The sequence below is a fragment of the Pelophylax lessonae genome (assembly GCF_965119305.1).
Source record: "Pelophylax lessonae genome assembly, chromosome: 4".
NCBI classification, from domain to species: Eukaryota; Metazoa; Chordata; class Amphibia; order Anura; family Ranidae; genus Pelophylax; species Pelophylax lessonae.
Window position 1 is genome coordinate 188646540 of NC_138771.1, and position 17096 is coordinate 188663635.

General features: G+C 40.4%; 1 protein-coding gene across 10 annotated transcripts in view; it reads left to right on the forward strand.

Annotated features, from left to right (window-relative positions):
- MAGI2 (membrane associated guanylate kinase, WW and PDZ domain containing 2) overlaps positions 1 to 17096 on the forward strand; it is a 1130869-nt gene that overhangs the window by 773873 nt on the left and 339900 nt on the right. The gene's annotated exons all lie outside the window — the stretch shown is intronic.

Here is a 17096-nt window from a genome sequence, read left to right on the forward strand (position 1 = left end):
CTGTATTTTTACAGTAACAGTGCATATTTATAGCACTGATTACTATAGTAATGTCACTGGTACCCCCAAAAGTGTCAAAAATGTCAGTCAAGGGTCCGATCTGTCCACCGCAATGTCGCAGTCCCGCAAAAAAAAATCGCAGATCGCAGCCATTACTCGTTAAAAAAAAAAAACACCAAAAATGACAGAAATCTTTCCCTTAGTTAGTAAACGCAATAACTTTTGCGCAAACCAATCAAAATACACTTATTGCAATTTTTTTTACCAAAAATATGTAGCAGAAAACAAATTGGCCAAAAATGTTAAAAAATTTTGATTTTTAAATTTTTTTGGGGGGGAATTTCATATAAAAAATGTGAAAAATATTGTTATTTTTTCAAAATTTACGCTCTTTTTTTGTTCATAGCGCAAAAAGTAAAAATTGCACAGGTGATCAAATACCACCAAAGAAAGCTCTGTTTGTGGGAAAAAAAGGACGTAAATTTCATTTGGGTACAGCTTCGCACGACCGCGCAATTGTAAGTTAAATTCGCACAGTGCCGAATCGCAAAAAGTGGCCTGGACGTAAGACAGCAAAATCCTCCGGTGGTAAAGTGGTTAAAGTATAACTAAAGGCAAAACTTTTTTTTAAATTTTGGATAGAGTGGAGAGGGATTTGGAACCCTGCAATGTATTTATTGCTGTTTGTATCCCTTTTAGGGAGATTCACCTTCTCTATTAGTCCTGTTTACCATTATCAGTAAAAGTAGTAGAAAATCCTACATTTTGGGTTGCCCCCAGAAGAGGAATAAAGGGCAAATCGTCCTATGAGGATAAGTTCTGGTGACCCTGGTGAAAACCAGAGATTCCCTCTTTTTGGAGGGATTTTCTCTTACTTCCTGTTTTGGCTATGGGACAGGAAGTGAATACCAATCTCCCTAATGAGACACAGATGGCAAAAATAAATAAACCTTATGGGGAATTTGACCCTCCCTTACTCTTTCCAAAATGAAAGAAAAAAAAAGTTTCACCTACAATAAATATACATGACAATCTTGCTGCAAATTTGAACCATTCTGAAACAGAGTGGAAACTTTATTTAGAATGATCAAAGGCACTAACTTTCATCTTAATATAACATTTGCTAATCAAATATATCTCATTGTCCTCACAGACGGAAATTAATTTTGCATATATTATTTGCTGTTCTCAGGAAAAAAATTGATGAAATCTTCCTTACATATAGGTGGGTTAAATCAAGAGTAAATGTAAAAAAAAAAATCCTATATTGAATAAAAAGATCACATTACAATGATTATTTATTATCTGGTATTCATGGCTCCTTTCAATTTGGTTAAATTTCTATCATACATATGCAATAACCATCTTATTTTGATTAACGTATTTGCCGGCGTATAAGATGACTTTTCAACCTAAAAACATCTCCCAAAAATAGGGGGGTCGTCTTATACGCAGAGTATAAAATGTGAGGCCCAAAATGAACGTCCTTAATAATCTCTTAACCCGCTGGATGTGCGGTAATAATGTATGTACCGTAGCGGAGTAAAAAAATGTGAGGACTACGGTACTTTACATGGCCCAAAACAAACATCCCTAATAATCTCCAAGCAGGGTAAGTACACAGGGTGTAATCTCTCAACGAGCTGGATGTGCGGTACTACTGTACCAGTATGTACCATAGCTTCGGCTACATACAGTATACCGCGCTGAGCCAATCATGGTGAGTGATGTATTCTATTAATAAATACAAAGCCAGCTTGGATTGGCTGAATCAGAGAGTAACATCATCAGCCCGCCTCTATGACTCTGCAAATCGGAGCAGGCTTTGTATTCAATAATAGAATACATCGCTCACCGTGATTGGCTCAGCGTAGTATACTGTATGTAGCCAAAGCTACGGTACATACCGGTACAGTATTACCGCACATCCAGGGCATTGAGAGATTACACCCTGTGTACTTACTCTACTTGGAGATTAATAGAGACGTTTGTTTTGGGCCATGTAAAGTACCGTAGTCCTCACTTGTTTTACTCTGCTATGGTACATTATTACCACACATCTAGCGGGTTGAGAGATTACACCCTGTGTACTTACCCTGCTTGGAGATTAATAGGGAAGTTTGTGTACTTACCCTGCTTGGAGATTAATAGGGATGTTTGTTTTGGACCATGTAAAGTAGTTTTCAAATTTTTTACTCTGCTACAGTACATACATTATTACCCCACATCCAGCGGGTTGAGAGATTAATAGAAACGTTCGTTTTGGATCATGTAAAATAGTTCTCACATTTTTTTTTCTCCGCTACGATACAGAAGGGGGTAGTCTTATATACAGTGCCTTGCGAAAATATTCGGCCCCCTTGACCTTTTGCTACATTTCAGGCTTCAACCATAAAGATATAAAACTGTAATTATTTGGTGGTGGCAGCATCATGGTTTGGGCCTGCTTTTCTTCAGCAGGGACAGGGAAGATGGTTAAAATTGATGGGAAGATGGATGGAGCCAAATACAGGACCATTCTGGATGAAAACCTGATGGAGTCTGCAAAAGACCTGAGACTGGGACGGAGATTTGTCTTCCAACAAGACAATGATCCAAAACATAAAGCAAAATCTACAATGGAATGGTTCACAAATAAACATATCCAGGTGTTAGAATGGCCAAGTCAAAGTCCAGACCTGAATCCAATCGAGAATCTGTGGAAAGAACTGAAAACTGCTGTTCACAAACGCTCTCCATCCAACCTCACTGAGCTCGAGCTGTTTTGCAAGGAGGAATGGGCAAAAATTTCAGTCTCTCGATGTGCAAAACTGATAGAGACATACCCCAAGCGACTTACAGCTGTGATCGCAGCAAAAAGTGGCGCTACAAAGTATTAACTTAAGGGGGCTGAATAATTTTGCACGCCCAATTTTTCAGTTTTTTATTTGTTAAAAAAGTTTGAAATATCCAATAAATTTCGTTCCACTTCATGATTGTAAATATCCAATAAATTTCGTTCCACTTCATGATTGTGTCCCACTTGTTGTTGATTCTTCACAAAAAATTACAGTTTCATATCTTTATGTTTGAAGCCTGAAATATGGCAAAGGGTCGAAAAGTTCGGGGGCCGAATACTTTCGCAAAGCACTGTATATATATATATATATATATACGGTGAGTATAGCCCAAAATCTATGTTTTGAAAATTAGGGGTTCGTCTTATACGTCCAGTCGTCTTATACACCGGCAAATACGGTACTCTATTTATTGATCGTTAAGTCCTTTTTCACCTTTTATATCCAGGGAAGGGCTTAGGCTGGGGAGACCACGTCACCCTTTAATTTTAGGGCGGCAATAGGTCATAGTTTGACAAGCAGATGGATTAACAAGGAGACTGGGCAATGAGACACCTATTTGATTTCCTACCATCCACTGTGACCCATCCCAATCGACACCTAATAAACCACTAAATGCAGTTCAAATAAATATATGTTTATTATTTTATATGCTGAAGGAATTATAATCTTGTAGGAGTTGTGCTTGAGTGTTGTCAAGGTGAGTATCACTGGGAAGCCTCTTTGCAAAGACTCTGTCATTTTGCCTAGTGTCTCTTTATTTCGGAGCTGTACATGTTTCCTATACAACTTAATGAGCAAGGCAACACATATTATTATTCAGTTCATCCTAGTGCTTCTACAATTTACTTTCTTTTGTCAGCTTACTGTCTTCATACTTCTCATTAGACATGAAATCAGCGTTGTCACCTAGGAAATACACTAGTATTGTCCAAGCAGGAAATAGTCATGACTTTGCTGACAAGCTGATGTGTTTGTATATTCAGACTGGCTGTCAAAATTACATTTCTTCAGCAAATAAAGCAGTAAACATATTTGCATTGTACCCATGTTTTTTTTTTTTTTTTTTTTACAGGTAGAGTACATATGTATTTAATTAATGAGTTGTGCATGTTTATATCTGTTCTCTGTTTCATATTTTTGCAACCCCAAAATACTAACTTGTTCATACTATTACAACCTAAACTTTTGCACTGCTGATCAGTAAAGCAGTGCACAGCACAATGATGATGCAGTGCTCGTCTAGATTAACTAAGGACCTTTCATCTTCATACTTGAGAATTGATAAAAACTTATATGATGGTGGAGATGCAGAGTACTTTTATTTGGATAACAATAGCACAGTGGAGATTGCACTATTTATTGATTGGACTTTAAACTTTGATTTTACACAATTTTGGAATGTGAGCATAATTTTTTGTACACTGTATAATTTGAGTTTACTGGAATATTCATATTTTGTAAAGTATAGTTTTTTAGTATATGGTAGATTTTGGCTGCGTTACACTGCTTGTTTATTAATTTATGTCATTATTGAGTGTTGTGAATTCACTTAATTGGTGTTAGCTGGCAACATTACCTTAAATATTCTGATTATTTTCAGTCCAGGTCACTAATTTATTACTGTGATTGTGCTAATTGATTTTGTATCTGAAACATGAGAATGTTTGAAAGTGGCTGAGCGCGAAACTTGACATAATTATCGATTTGGTTGTCCTTCATCACCATTATCAATACAGCAGTACAGAACAGCCAAAACTTTACAGTCCCCAAATATTAATATTGTATGCCACGCAGTCAAGACTTCTTTTTTTTTTTTTTTTTTGTTACAGAAGTTTAATCCTTTCACATTGCATACTATCAACAAATTACCAGTTGACAAAGAAAAAACCAAGACCATTCATCATCTTCATCACAAACTGAGCAATATAACCACCGCTGTTGTTTCAAATGTGTCTCATCTATTATGTTGGAAATGCACTGTATAAGCAGTATTGCAATAGACTCGTTTGAAAGAATAGTCATTTTTGAAATGACAAGTGACCCACCCAAGAAATTACAAAAATGGAATTTAGCATAGAAAAGATAGATTTTACAGCACGTTAAGCACTATGTTGCACTGGTAATGCATCTATTGACAGTGTATTTTAAGGTCCTAATGCACAACACCTATAACTGGCCACAGAAATTTTTCTCATAAGTGTCACTTGTCGTCTCAGAGGTACTTACAGAATCACCAGTTGACAAATGAATTGGCCCACCTATTGAATCATATTATTCCATGACATGGAACAACTTAAATAGCATGCAATTACATATTACTATAAAAATCATTTCCTTTGGTATAGTATTAGATGCCAAACATAGCCTTAGGATTGCCACACATTCTTTGAAAGGACCTTGCCAGTTTGCAACAAAATCTTACTTGATTCCTTAATTTCCTGATTAACTAAGTGGAAGATGCATTGATCGGAGCTGGAGGCCTTTGAAATCAGCCTGTACACCAAGCTCACCTACATGTCATTAAGTGTTGTGGGCCTCTTACATGGAACTGAGTAAATATTCCCAAGTGCTGATGTTAAGCACCAGAGGGTGTAAGTGTATTTTAGTTGTTTTTATACATGGTTTCACTATTAAGGTACATAGAGCAGCGCTAGTTTATACAAAAAAACAATATTGATGATAATGTATTGGTTATATAAAGTCCATATTTAAAATTCACAAGGAGTGCAGGTGAAGGGTCAGAATATTATCACCACCATGTGAGTCAACACGAAATGAAGTGAAATCCCAGCCACCACACACTGACTCTTACCAGAGGATGGCGGGGTTATGGCAGCAAGCGGTTAAGGGGCCGCTAAAACCCTCTCAGGCCAGAACCTCCATAAGAAAAACACAGCCTTATCAGTCTTCAGTCTCCAAACATATCACTGAGATGGTGCATAACAGATAACCAAATCCTCCTTCAATAGCTTTACACATTTATAGGTAAAGTTGATCCAGGGAATATCCGATTGAGTCTCGGGGGATCAGGAAGGATTTTTTACCCTGCTGTAGCAAATTGGATCATGCTTTGCTGCTGATTTTTGCCTTCCTCTGGATCAAACTGAGACTGGCCCACCAGAGAACAAGAGGATCCACCATTAGGCCCTTGCTGCATTCGTAAAAGGAAGTGCAATTGTGTTACAGGGCCTCATTGTGTTGTGATGAGAGCCTGAGGCAGCAGATCAGGAGAAAGGCAGCATTACGTCAGCCCATATTTGGTTGATCCAGAGGAAGGCAAAAATCAGCAGCAAAGCATGATCCAATTTGCTACAGCAGGGGAAAAAATTCCTTCCTGATCCCCTGAGACGCAATCGGATATTCCCTGGATCAACTTTACCTATAAATGTGTAAAGCTATTGAAGGAGGATTTGGTTATCTGTTATGCACCATCTCAGTGATATGATTGGAGACTGAAGACTGATAAGGCTGTGTTTTTCTTATGGAGGTTCTGGCCTGAGAGGGTTTTAGCGGTCCCTTAACCGCTTGCTGCCGTAACCCCGCCATCCTCTGGTGATGTGGTGGGTGGTGATGTGCTAGAGTAGGAGGACAGATGATGCACGGTGCCTGCTAATGAGGTCATCTGGTAAACTCCTCCCTGTGTCACGTCCCAAGGTCCATCCAGAAAGTGATGGAGACGTTTTTTTATACAGCCAGCTGGACACCCAAGGTAAGGGGATGTGAGGAGAAATAGAAAGATTTTTTATTTCTACAAAAGAAGTACATTAATGGTATATTGGCATCATTGGAGAGCTGGAATTTAGGGGGCGGGGGAGGTGAACATATCCTTTCAGTGGTCAAAAAGAGGAAATAAATCTAACACCATCTGAATTTCCATAGGAAAGTAACAAAGATATTTGGAGAAAAGAGAGTTTGGACATCTCACACTTTGCACATAAGTCATTATCAATATGCACTTTGTGGAAAGGTAGTATTAGGCACTTTTTATCACTAGAACACTTCATATAAGATTGGGTCAATCATGTTTATGAATTGCTTTGTGCATTGTTATTTACTTATTTATTTATTGGTGTTTTATTTTTACTGTAGTATTTTTTTTTATTAGCTTTGTCTTTAATATTAAATTTATTAGCTGTATACTTGGTGATTTTGTTTGGAAAATGATGATAGGCTAAATTTAAAGGATCTTTTAATGGTATTTCAACATGGTATGCAGCTTTATAACAGCAGATTGCGCATGTACTTACAAGTTCAGACATTTGCTTCACAAGATGATGCTTTTATCTGTACTGTCCCCTCTGGAGCTAAAAAGTTGGTAGTCAGGCCTCATTCCTCTGCTGGCTGTGTGAGTGACTTGTTGAGCTTGATTTAACCACTTACCGCATACTAACGTACCCATACGTCGGGTAAATTTCCGGGGTTATAACGGGATGATGCCTCTAGCTACCGGTACCGTGGTTTGAAGCCGACGGTCGGCTTTCCGCCGGTAACGACCGATGCACGGGAGCCGCTCAATCGTTACCCGGGTGAGTGGGAGGGGACGTCCCCCACCCCTCCCGCCGCCTTCCGTGGCTTTGGGTGGGACGGGAGCCCCGAGCACCCAGCCGGCACGTCCGCCGGCTGGATGGAGTCCCGATGAATGCCGGAAACGGCATCGATCGGGTCTCCGATGACGTAACCCGGAGGCGGCGTCCATGACGTCACTTCCGGCGTACTGTGCTGCTAAAGGCAGCAAATTTAAAAAACGGCTGTATGCAAAAATGCAGTTTTCGGCATTTTGCATACATGGAAGTGTAGTGGAGGGGTCTAGGGTCTTTTAGACCCTCGATCCCTCCATAAAGTGTACCTGTCACTATATATTGGTGTCACAAGGGATGTTTACATTGCTTGTGACAGCAATAAAAGTGATTAGATTTTTTTTTTTTTTTTAAAAAAACCTGTAATAAAGTTAAAAAAAAAGAAAAAAAAATAGGAAAAAAAAATTTAGCCGCCCCCGTCACCGTTAGCTCGCGCATAAAAAAAAAACGTATACGCAAGTCGAGCCACTAATGAAATCGCTGTTCAAACCACACACGATCGCCAGAGCGTGGGCAATAATTTTAAAAAAAGAGCTACACTCTAACTCTAAACTGGTAACCGTTAAATAAATTTAAATAGTCGCCGATTGAGATCTCTATTGACCGTAGCTGGTCGCCATCCCACGGGGGGGAGGCGCAATTTTAAACCGTAACATGTTGGGTATCTATTTACTCGGCGTGATATCATCTTTCACAATATACAAAAAAATGGGCTATCTTTACTGTTTAATATTCTTTAAATGCAGTGAAATGTGATTTTTCAAATTTTTTCCAAAAAAATGGCGTTTTAAAGACCGCTGCGCAAATACCGCGTGACAAAAAAATTAGCAATGACCGACATTTTATTCTCCAGAGTCTTTGCTAAAAAAATATATATAATGTTTGGGGTTCTAAGTAGTTTTCTAGGAAAAAATACTGGTTTTAACTTGTAAACAAAAAGTGTCCGAAATAGGGCTGGGGCTTAAGTGGTTAAGACAGTGGTTCCATATTTTGTAGATTGACAGATGTTTTTTTTTTAATTATTAATTTTGCACTTTATCAAAGATGCCAAAGTAGTTTGTGATGATGCTCTTTTTTTTTTTTTTTTTTTTTTAAAGAGTAGACCTTCTTGTGTCAGCATTGCTTTGTAATTTCTCTAAAAGTTGTTTCTTTTAATGTAGAACCACAATGTTTTAATATCATCAAATGTTGCCTTTCAGTGTTTTTGAATTCATTACATTTCTACATTGATTTATCAACCTCTTCAGGGGAAATAACTACAGGGAAGGCATTTATAAAGGCAGTGAGGTTATCTTAGAACTGTATGTGCTTTGGAACATCAAGTATAGGAGCTGCAAGACTGAGAACTGGATCACGTAATGGCATTAGCAACTCTTCTTTTGTTGAGAGAAAAAAACAATCTTCTCTAGGTGATCGATATACATTCCAAGGATTGTAGCAAACTTTGAGTCCTACCGGTTTCTGTTTTTAAGAACAAGCTGTATAATCAACTTAATCCGTTGATGCACTTGCAGGGTTATAATAAGGAAAATAGCAGTGTCTGCATCCCTTTGGAAGTAAATAACCCTTAGGAAGTATCTCACCAAAATATAATTGCTACTATAGAAGAAGGCTATAACTTTACGTGTATCTTTGTACAGACTTCTGAAAAAAAAATAATTGAGCCAATGAAACAAGCAGAAATTTACATTTCCGGTGGAAATTTCTGTACATTAACTACGCACATAAGACCTGCAGGTTGCCGAAGTGCAGTGAATTAGAGTGGCTGCAGATAGAAAAGGAAAGGTAATTTTCAATAACATTAAATTACAATATGGTTTGCATAGAATTGCAATAAGGGCTTGTATAGTAATTATGTGTGTGTTGATAGATAGATAGATAGATAGATAGATAGATAGATAGATAGATAGATAGATAGATAGATAGATAGATAGATAGATAGATAGATAGATAGATAGATAGATAGATAGATAGATAGATAGATAGATAGATAGATAGATAGATAGATAGATAGACAGACAGACAGACAGACAGACAGACAGACAGACAGACAGACAGACAGACAGACAGACAGACAGACAGACAGACAGACAGACAGACAGACAGACAGACAGACAGACAGACAGACAGACAGACAGACAGACAGACAGACAGACAGACAGACAGACAGACAGACAGACAGACAGACAGACAGACAGACAGACAGACAGACAGACAGACAGACAGACAGACAGACAGACAGACAGACAGACAGACAGACAGACAGACAGACAGACAGACAGACAGACAGACAGACAGACAGACAGACAGACAGACAGACAGACAGACAGACAGACAGACAGACAGACAGACAGACAGACAGACAGACAGACAGACAGACAGACAGACAGACAGACAGACAGACAGACAGACAGACAGACAGACAGACAGACAGACAGACAGACAGACAGACAGACAGACAGACAGACAGACAGACAGACAGACAGACAGACAGACAGACAGACAGACAGACAGACAGACAGACAGACAGACAGACAGACAGACAGACAGACAGACAGACAGACAGACAGACAGACAGACAGACAGACAGACAGACAGACAGACAGACAGACAGACAGACAGACAGACAGACAGACAGACAGACAGACAGACAGACAGACAGACAGACAGACAGACAGACAGACAGACAGACAGACAGACAGACAGACAGACAGACAGACAGACAGACAGACAGACAGACAGACAGACAGACAGACAGACAGACAGACAGACAGACAGACAGACAGACAGACAGACAGACAGACAGACAGACAGACAGACAGACAGACAGACAGACAGACAGACAGACAGACAGACAGACAGACAGACAGACAGACAGACAGACAGACAGACAGACAGACAGACAGACAGACAGACAGACAGACAGACAGACAGACAGACAGACAGACAGACAGACAGACAGACAGACAGACAGACAGACAGACAGACAGACAGACAGACAGACAGACAGACAGACAGACAGACAGACAGACAGACAGACAGACAGACAGACAGACAGACAGACAGACAGACAGACAGACAGACAGACAGACAGACAGACAGACAGACAGACAGACAGACAGACAGACAGACAGACAGACAGACGCATCTCATAAAATTATAATATCATCAAAGTTCATTTATTTCAGTAACTCAATTCAAAAAGTGACACTCATATATTTTATATAGATGCATTACACAGAGTGATATATTTCAAGCATTTCTTTCTTTAAAGTTTGATGATAATGGCTAACAGCTAGTGAAAACCCGAAAATTCAGTATCTCAGAAAATTAGAATATTACATAAGACCAATTAAAAAAAAAAAGATTTTTAATACAGAAATGTTGGCTTACTGAAAATTAGGTCCATGTACAGTTTAGTATGCACTCAAAACTTGGCTGGGGCTCCTTTTGCATGAATTACTGCCTCAATGCGGCGTGGCATTTAGGTGATCAGCCTGTGGCACTGCTGAGGTGTTACGGAAGTCAGGTTTATTTTATAGCTGCTTTCAGGTCATCTGCATTGTTGGGTCTGGTGTCTCTCATCTTGCTCTTGGCAATACCCCACAGATTCTCTATGGAGTATAGGTCAGGTGCGTTTTCTGGCCAATCAAGCACAGTGATATCATGATCAATAAACAAGGTACTGGTACTTTTGTCAGTGTGGGCAGTTGCCAAGTCCTGCTGGAAAATGAAATCAGCATCTCCATAAAGCTGGTCAGCAGAGGCAAGCATGAAATGCTCTAGAATTTCCTGGTAGAGGGCTGTGCTGACTTTGGACTTCATAAAACACAGTGGACAACACCAGCAGACGACATGGCTCCCCAAATCCTCACAGGACTACATGCAACTTGAATTCTATGCCTCTCCACTCTCCCTCCAGACTCTGGGACCTTGATTTCCAAATGATGAAATGCAAAAATTTTTCCGCAGTCCGTGATGTGAAGGGAATACTCTGCTGGAGACAGATCCAAGGCTGGCAAGATTCTGGAAGGAGGCGGATGCTAACTTGACTGTGGGTACAGGGTTCAGAAGGGGTCTCTTGGGTGGCACAGGTATGCTTCCAGGAGGAGGCATAGGTAGTTTGGTTGACAGGAGGAGTTAGTGAAGGAAAACTTCAGAGCAAGGAGCTAATAGGTGTGACCATTAAGGATGAAGACAAAGAAATAATCAGGAAGTGGTGCTAGCGACAGGTCTGAGCTTAGGTAGATTCTGGCAGGAGGCAAATGCAGACTTGAATGTGAGTACAGGGTGTAGCAATGGTTCCTTGAATGGCATGGGTAAGCTGCAAGGAGGAAGCACAGGTAACCTGTGTTACTACTAATACTGTAGGAGTCGCTGCAGAATAAACTGGTAAACTGGTAAACAGTGAACCCAAGGAGCAGAGAGCAGTCTGGTATCAGTCAGCATCAACAAATCAGTAGGCTTACTTCTCTTCCAGGCACTCACTCTGTCAATATCAAAACAGCAGCTCTCCCCTTCTGCTCTTTTCCACCTAACACACCCCGCTTTCCTTTCACTGTCTGCAGAGGCTATTCCCTGTTCTGTCCTACAAAGCAAAAAACCCATGTTCCCATGTTAGGTAAGCACTTCTGCCGTTAAAACTATGAAATTAAAACAACCCAGCCACAGACTCCATAAAAAGATGCCATGCCCACGTGTGCCCCTCCAAAATTGATACCTTGTGTGAAAGAAAAAAAAACCTTGGCCAAGTTGTCCCTCTGGTGACCCCAGCCCCCCCCCCCCCCATGACACCAATTTCAACAGCAATTGTTTTTTCTTAGCCCTGAGAACACTTCCAGACAACAAGTGGGCACTAAAGAAAACTAACTACCACCACTCTCCATTCACCACTGTGCAATCTTATACACACCCAATGGCCCTGAAGCCAGCAAAGCCAACACAGTACCTACTCCCACTGCTGCCATCAGGCAAGGCAATTCGCTTACTTAAAATGGACCTCTGGCCAACCCCCCCCCACTTTTTTTTTTACCCCACTTATCTGAAGGTGGAATCTGCACAATTGAGATGCTCACCCATTCAGGGGATCCAGCGTTGTCAGGTTGAGGTCCTCACATGCCCAGTTACAGCTCTGCCTGGCACCACCATGCTCTCTATGAGGTCATTATGCACACCCCTCCTCCTCGTTTCCTTAAATGAAAGGCTATGCCTCCTGGAATATGTGACATGCATATCCCAGGGAGCACGTCGGGCTGTGTGCACGTCAATCACCTAAGGCCAATTATGTGAATAGGGAGGCAGGGCTGGGCATTTTTGCAAAAAAAAAAAAAAGTTAAAATAAAAAAAAGCAGTGCAATACTTCTACAGGATGGGAGGAGGAATGGAATGGGAGGAACATGTGGAAGAAGATCAAGATCTGCTTTAAGTTATTTGCCACTGAGTCTGCCAGAATAACACTTACACTCTATTGCTTACCAGTGGCCTTGAATCTGACACATGGAGGCTGGTTTACTAAGGGATTTGAGAATGTTCACACAATAGATTGCGTGAATATTCAAGCATCCAATCTTTAGCAGATGAAATAAGTAAACAGGTATTTTCTATTCATGTAATTTAAATATTCATGTCAACTTTCACACAATTTATAGTAAGTGCATTCTCAAATCCTTTGGTATGTTTGTAATTGTAACATTAACACAACTACAATTAAGAACTGCTTCCACCATCCTCGACCCTCGTCTGTCTCTCTTCTCCTCCAATCCATACACATGCTATACTCCCCCAGCATCAGGTCACATGTCCAACGCTTTTTTCAAGCACCTCAGTTTTATTCAGCTGCCACGTGTAGGCAGAGCTAAAAGTACCTGCACACAGTATTCCTCCTTTTCCTCTCACTCCTCTCCATATTGACAGACAGGCATCATCAGGCTGCACAGGATGACTCAAATGAGTGACATCATGTAATGCTTAAAAACATGTGGCAGGTCAAAGATTTTTGGTGGATAACTGGAGAGCCAGTAATGCAAATGAAAGGCTGACAAGATGAATTCTTATTAGTTGCAATGGATAACATAACATGTGCCTTGCCTGAATAAATGCTAAAATATTATAAAATAAATGAGTTATAAAACAGGGTTTCAAGCTAAAGTTCATAGTTAAACAATATGTATTTCCTGAATACTGCCTTAGCACCAGAGCTGTGAGAGCACGATACAGTATCTCACAAAAATGAGTACACCCCTCACATTTTTGTAAATATTTTATTATATCTTTTCATGTGACAACACTGAAGAAATGGCACTTTGCTACAATGTAAAGTAGTGAGTGTACAGATTGTATAACAGTGAAATGTTGAAATAGGGCCCAACGTGTCAATATTTTGTGTGGCCACCATTTTTTTCCAGCACTGCCTTAACCCTCTTGGGCTTGGAGTTCACCAGAGCTTCACAGGTTGCCACTGGAGTCGTCTTCCACTCCTCCATGACGACATCACTGAGCTGGTGGATGTTAGAGACCTTGCACTCCTCCACCTTACGTTTGAAGATGCCCCACAGATGCTCAAAATGGTTTAGGTCTGGAGACGTGCTTGGCCAGTCCATCACCTTTACCCTCCGCTTCTTTAGCAAGGCAGTGGTTGTCTCTGAGGTGTGTTTGGGGTCGTTATCATGTTGGAATACTGCCCTGTGGCCCAGTCTCTGAAGGGAGGGGATCATGCTCTGCTTCAGTATGTCACGGTACATGTTGGCATTCATGGTTTCTTCAATGAACTGTAGCTCCCCAGTGCCGGCAGCACTCATGCAACACCAGACCATGACACTCCCACCACCATGCTTGACTTTAGGCAAGACACACTTGTCTATGTACACCTCACCTGGTTGCCGCCACACACGCTTGACACCCTCTGAACCCAATAAGTTTATCTTGGTCTCATCAGACCACAGGACATGGTTCCAGTAATCCATACTCATAAGTCTATTTCCCAAAGACATCCTCTGGATATGACGCTAAGTATGTGCACTCAACTTCTTTGGCGACCATGGCAAGGTCTGTTCTGAGTGGACCCTGTTCTGTTAAAATTCTGTATGGTCTTGGACACCGTGCTGCAGCTTAGTTTCAGGGTCTTGGCAATCTGCTTATAGCCTAGGCCATCTTTATGTAGAGCAACAATTCTTTTTTTTTAGATCCTCAGAGAGTTTTTTGCCATGAGGTGCCATGTTGAACTCACAGTAACCAGTATGAGAGAGTGAGAGCGATAACACCAAAATTAACACACCTGCTCCCTATTCACACCTGAAACCTTGTAACACTAATGAGTCACATGACACCGGGGAGGGAAAATGGCTGACTGGGCCCAATTTGGACATTTTCACTTAGGGGTGAACTCTCTTTTGTTGCCAGTGGTTTAGACATTAATGACAGTCTGTTGAGTTATTTTGAGGGGACAGCAATTTTACACTGTTATACAAGCTGTACACTTACTACTTTTCATTGTAGCAAAGTGTCATTTCTTCAGTGTTGTCACATGAAAAGATATAATAAAATATTTACAAAAATGTGAGGGGGTGTACTCACTTTTGTGAGATACTGTACATATTTTACATCAATTTCCATTTGCAGAAAAAAAAGTGTTTTGGTGTTTCTGTTTTTTTTTGTTTCTTTTTTGTGATTCGGCACAGCATTACTTTAACTGACAATGGCGCGGTCGTGTGACACTGTACCCTAAGGCCTCTTTCACACTAGCGGACCATTCAGATCCGCCTGTCAAATTTTCCGGTGAATCTGAACGGATGCCCCATGCATCTCTATGGGGCATCGGATGTCAGCGGAGACATGTCCGCTGACATCCGATCCGGTCCGTCAAATCTGGACAAATGGAAACTCTATTTTCCATCCTTCCAGCGGATCGGATGGGATTGAATGAGAACGGACAGGTGGTCCGTTCTCATCCGATTCCCCCATAGAGAACAGCAGGGACCTGACAGCTCTGTCTCCGCACACAGCGCGGAGATGGCTGCCATCCTGCTCAGCGGGGGATCGATCCCCCGCTGAGAAAAATGGAGTCCACCAAATGACTCTACAGTGTGAAAGGGGACTAATAAAATTGATGTCCTTTTTTTCCCACAAATAGAGCATTCATTTGGTGGTATTTGATCACCTGTTTGATTATTATTTTTTGCGCTATAAACAAAAAAAGAGTGACAATTCTGAAAACAAAAACAATATTTTTCATTTTCTGCTATATAACAGTCCCAAAAAAAAATGTAAAAATCAAGTTTTTTCATCCTCTTAGGCCAATTTGTATTCTGCTACATATTTTTGGTAAAAAAAATCCTAATAAGCTTATTTTGATTGGTTTGCGCAAAACTTATCGTGTCTACAAACTAGGGGAAAGATTTGTCTTTTTTTTTTTTTTTTACTAGTAATGGTGGTGATCTACGATTTTTAGCAGGACTTTGACATTGCAGCAGACAGATCAGACCAATAACTGACATTTGTGACACTTTTGGGGGGACCAGTGACATTACTATAGTAATCATAATCAGTGCTAAAAATATGCACTTTTACTGTAATAATGACACTGGCAGGGAGGGGGTTAACCAAGGGGTGATCAAAGGGTTAAGTTTGAGCCTAGGGGAGTGTTTTCTTACTGTATGGAGGAGGGACTTGTGGAATCAACACAGAGACCTGTGGTCCTAAATAGGAGGATCACAGGCTCTCTGTGTTCATTCCAGAGAGAACAACGATCTTCTGTGTTTACAACAGCAGACCGCCGTTCTCTCTCAGCGGGGAGCGATCACAGGTGCCCAGCGGCTGCTCCCATGGATCGGATTCCTGGTTTCCTGATAGGGGCGGGCACGTGCCTCCAGTGTCGCACATGCGCTCCAGGAGCGCTCCAGCGAACCGCAGTATATCAGCGATGGGCGGTCGGCAAGCGGTTAATAATCTTCAACAAATTAGCTTTTGTATTATTAATTTATTATAAGTGACATTAGTAATAGTTTAAAGGATTAAAATTTGCCCTTTGAGGGGGAAAAAAACATTTAGAGGTAATTTAGTATTTTTAGTGGTAATATATCTTTATTTCTTAATATATCTTGTGCCCAGTACCAGCATGAAATCTCTACTGAAGAGTCCATATAATGTTTTTTGTACAAGCATGTTACAAAGTAGACAATGTTTTTTATTTTTCCAAAATATTTTACAACATTTTATTCACCAGGAAATCAGGTGCATATCAGGTAATAGTCATGGATTTTTTCTGATTGCTTGAATCATAATGAATCTCAAACCTACTGTTGCCTTTGCCCGGCTTATCCATTAATCATAGCGAACTGACAATTGATAATAGCTTTGATTTTCAGCACAGTACACCTGCAACTGACCTGGATTCTGATGTTGTGTTTATTAGCCTGGCTGGTTTCTGACCTCTATTCAGCTCACAATCTTTTTTATCTTCTGCCAGACAAACATTTATGGCAACCACAACCAACCACTTAGGAAAATGAATGTGTTTTGAAAATGCATTCCTTCCTTCTCCTAGGAGCAAACATAAAACTATATCTGGCACTTTTTGTGTTCATGGAGATGGACCTATCTATAAGAGACAATGTTTATATTTTCTTTGTTTTCCAACTATAGTTAAACCAACTGTGTATTGTCTGTTGAAAATGTTAACTAA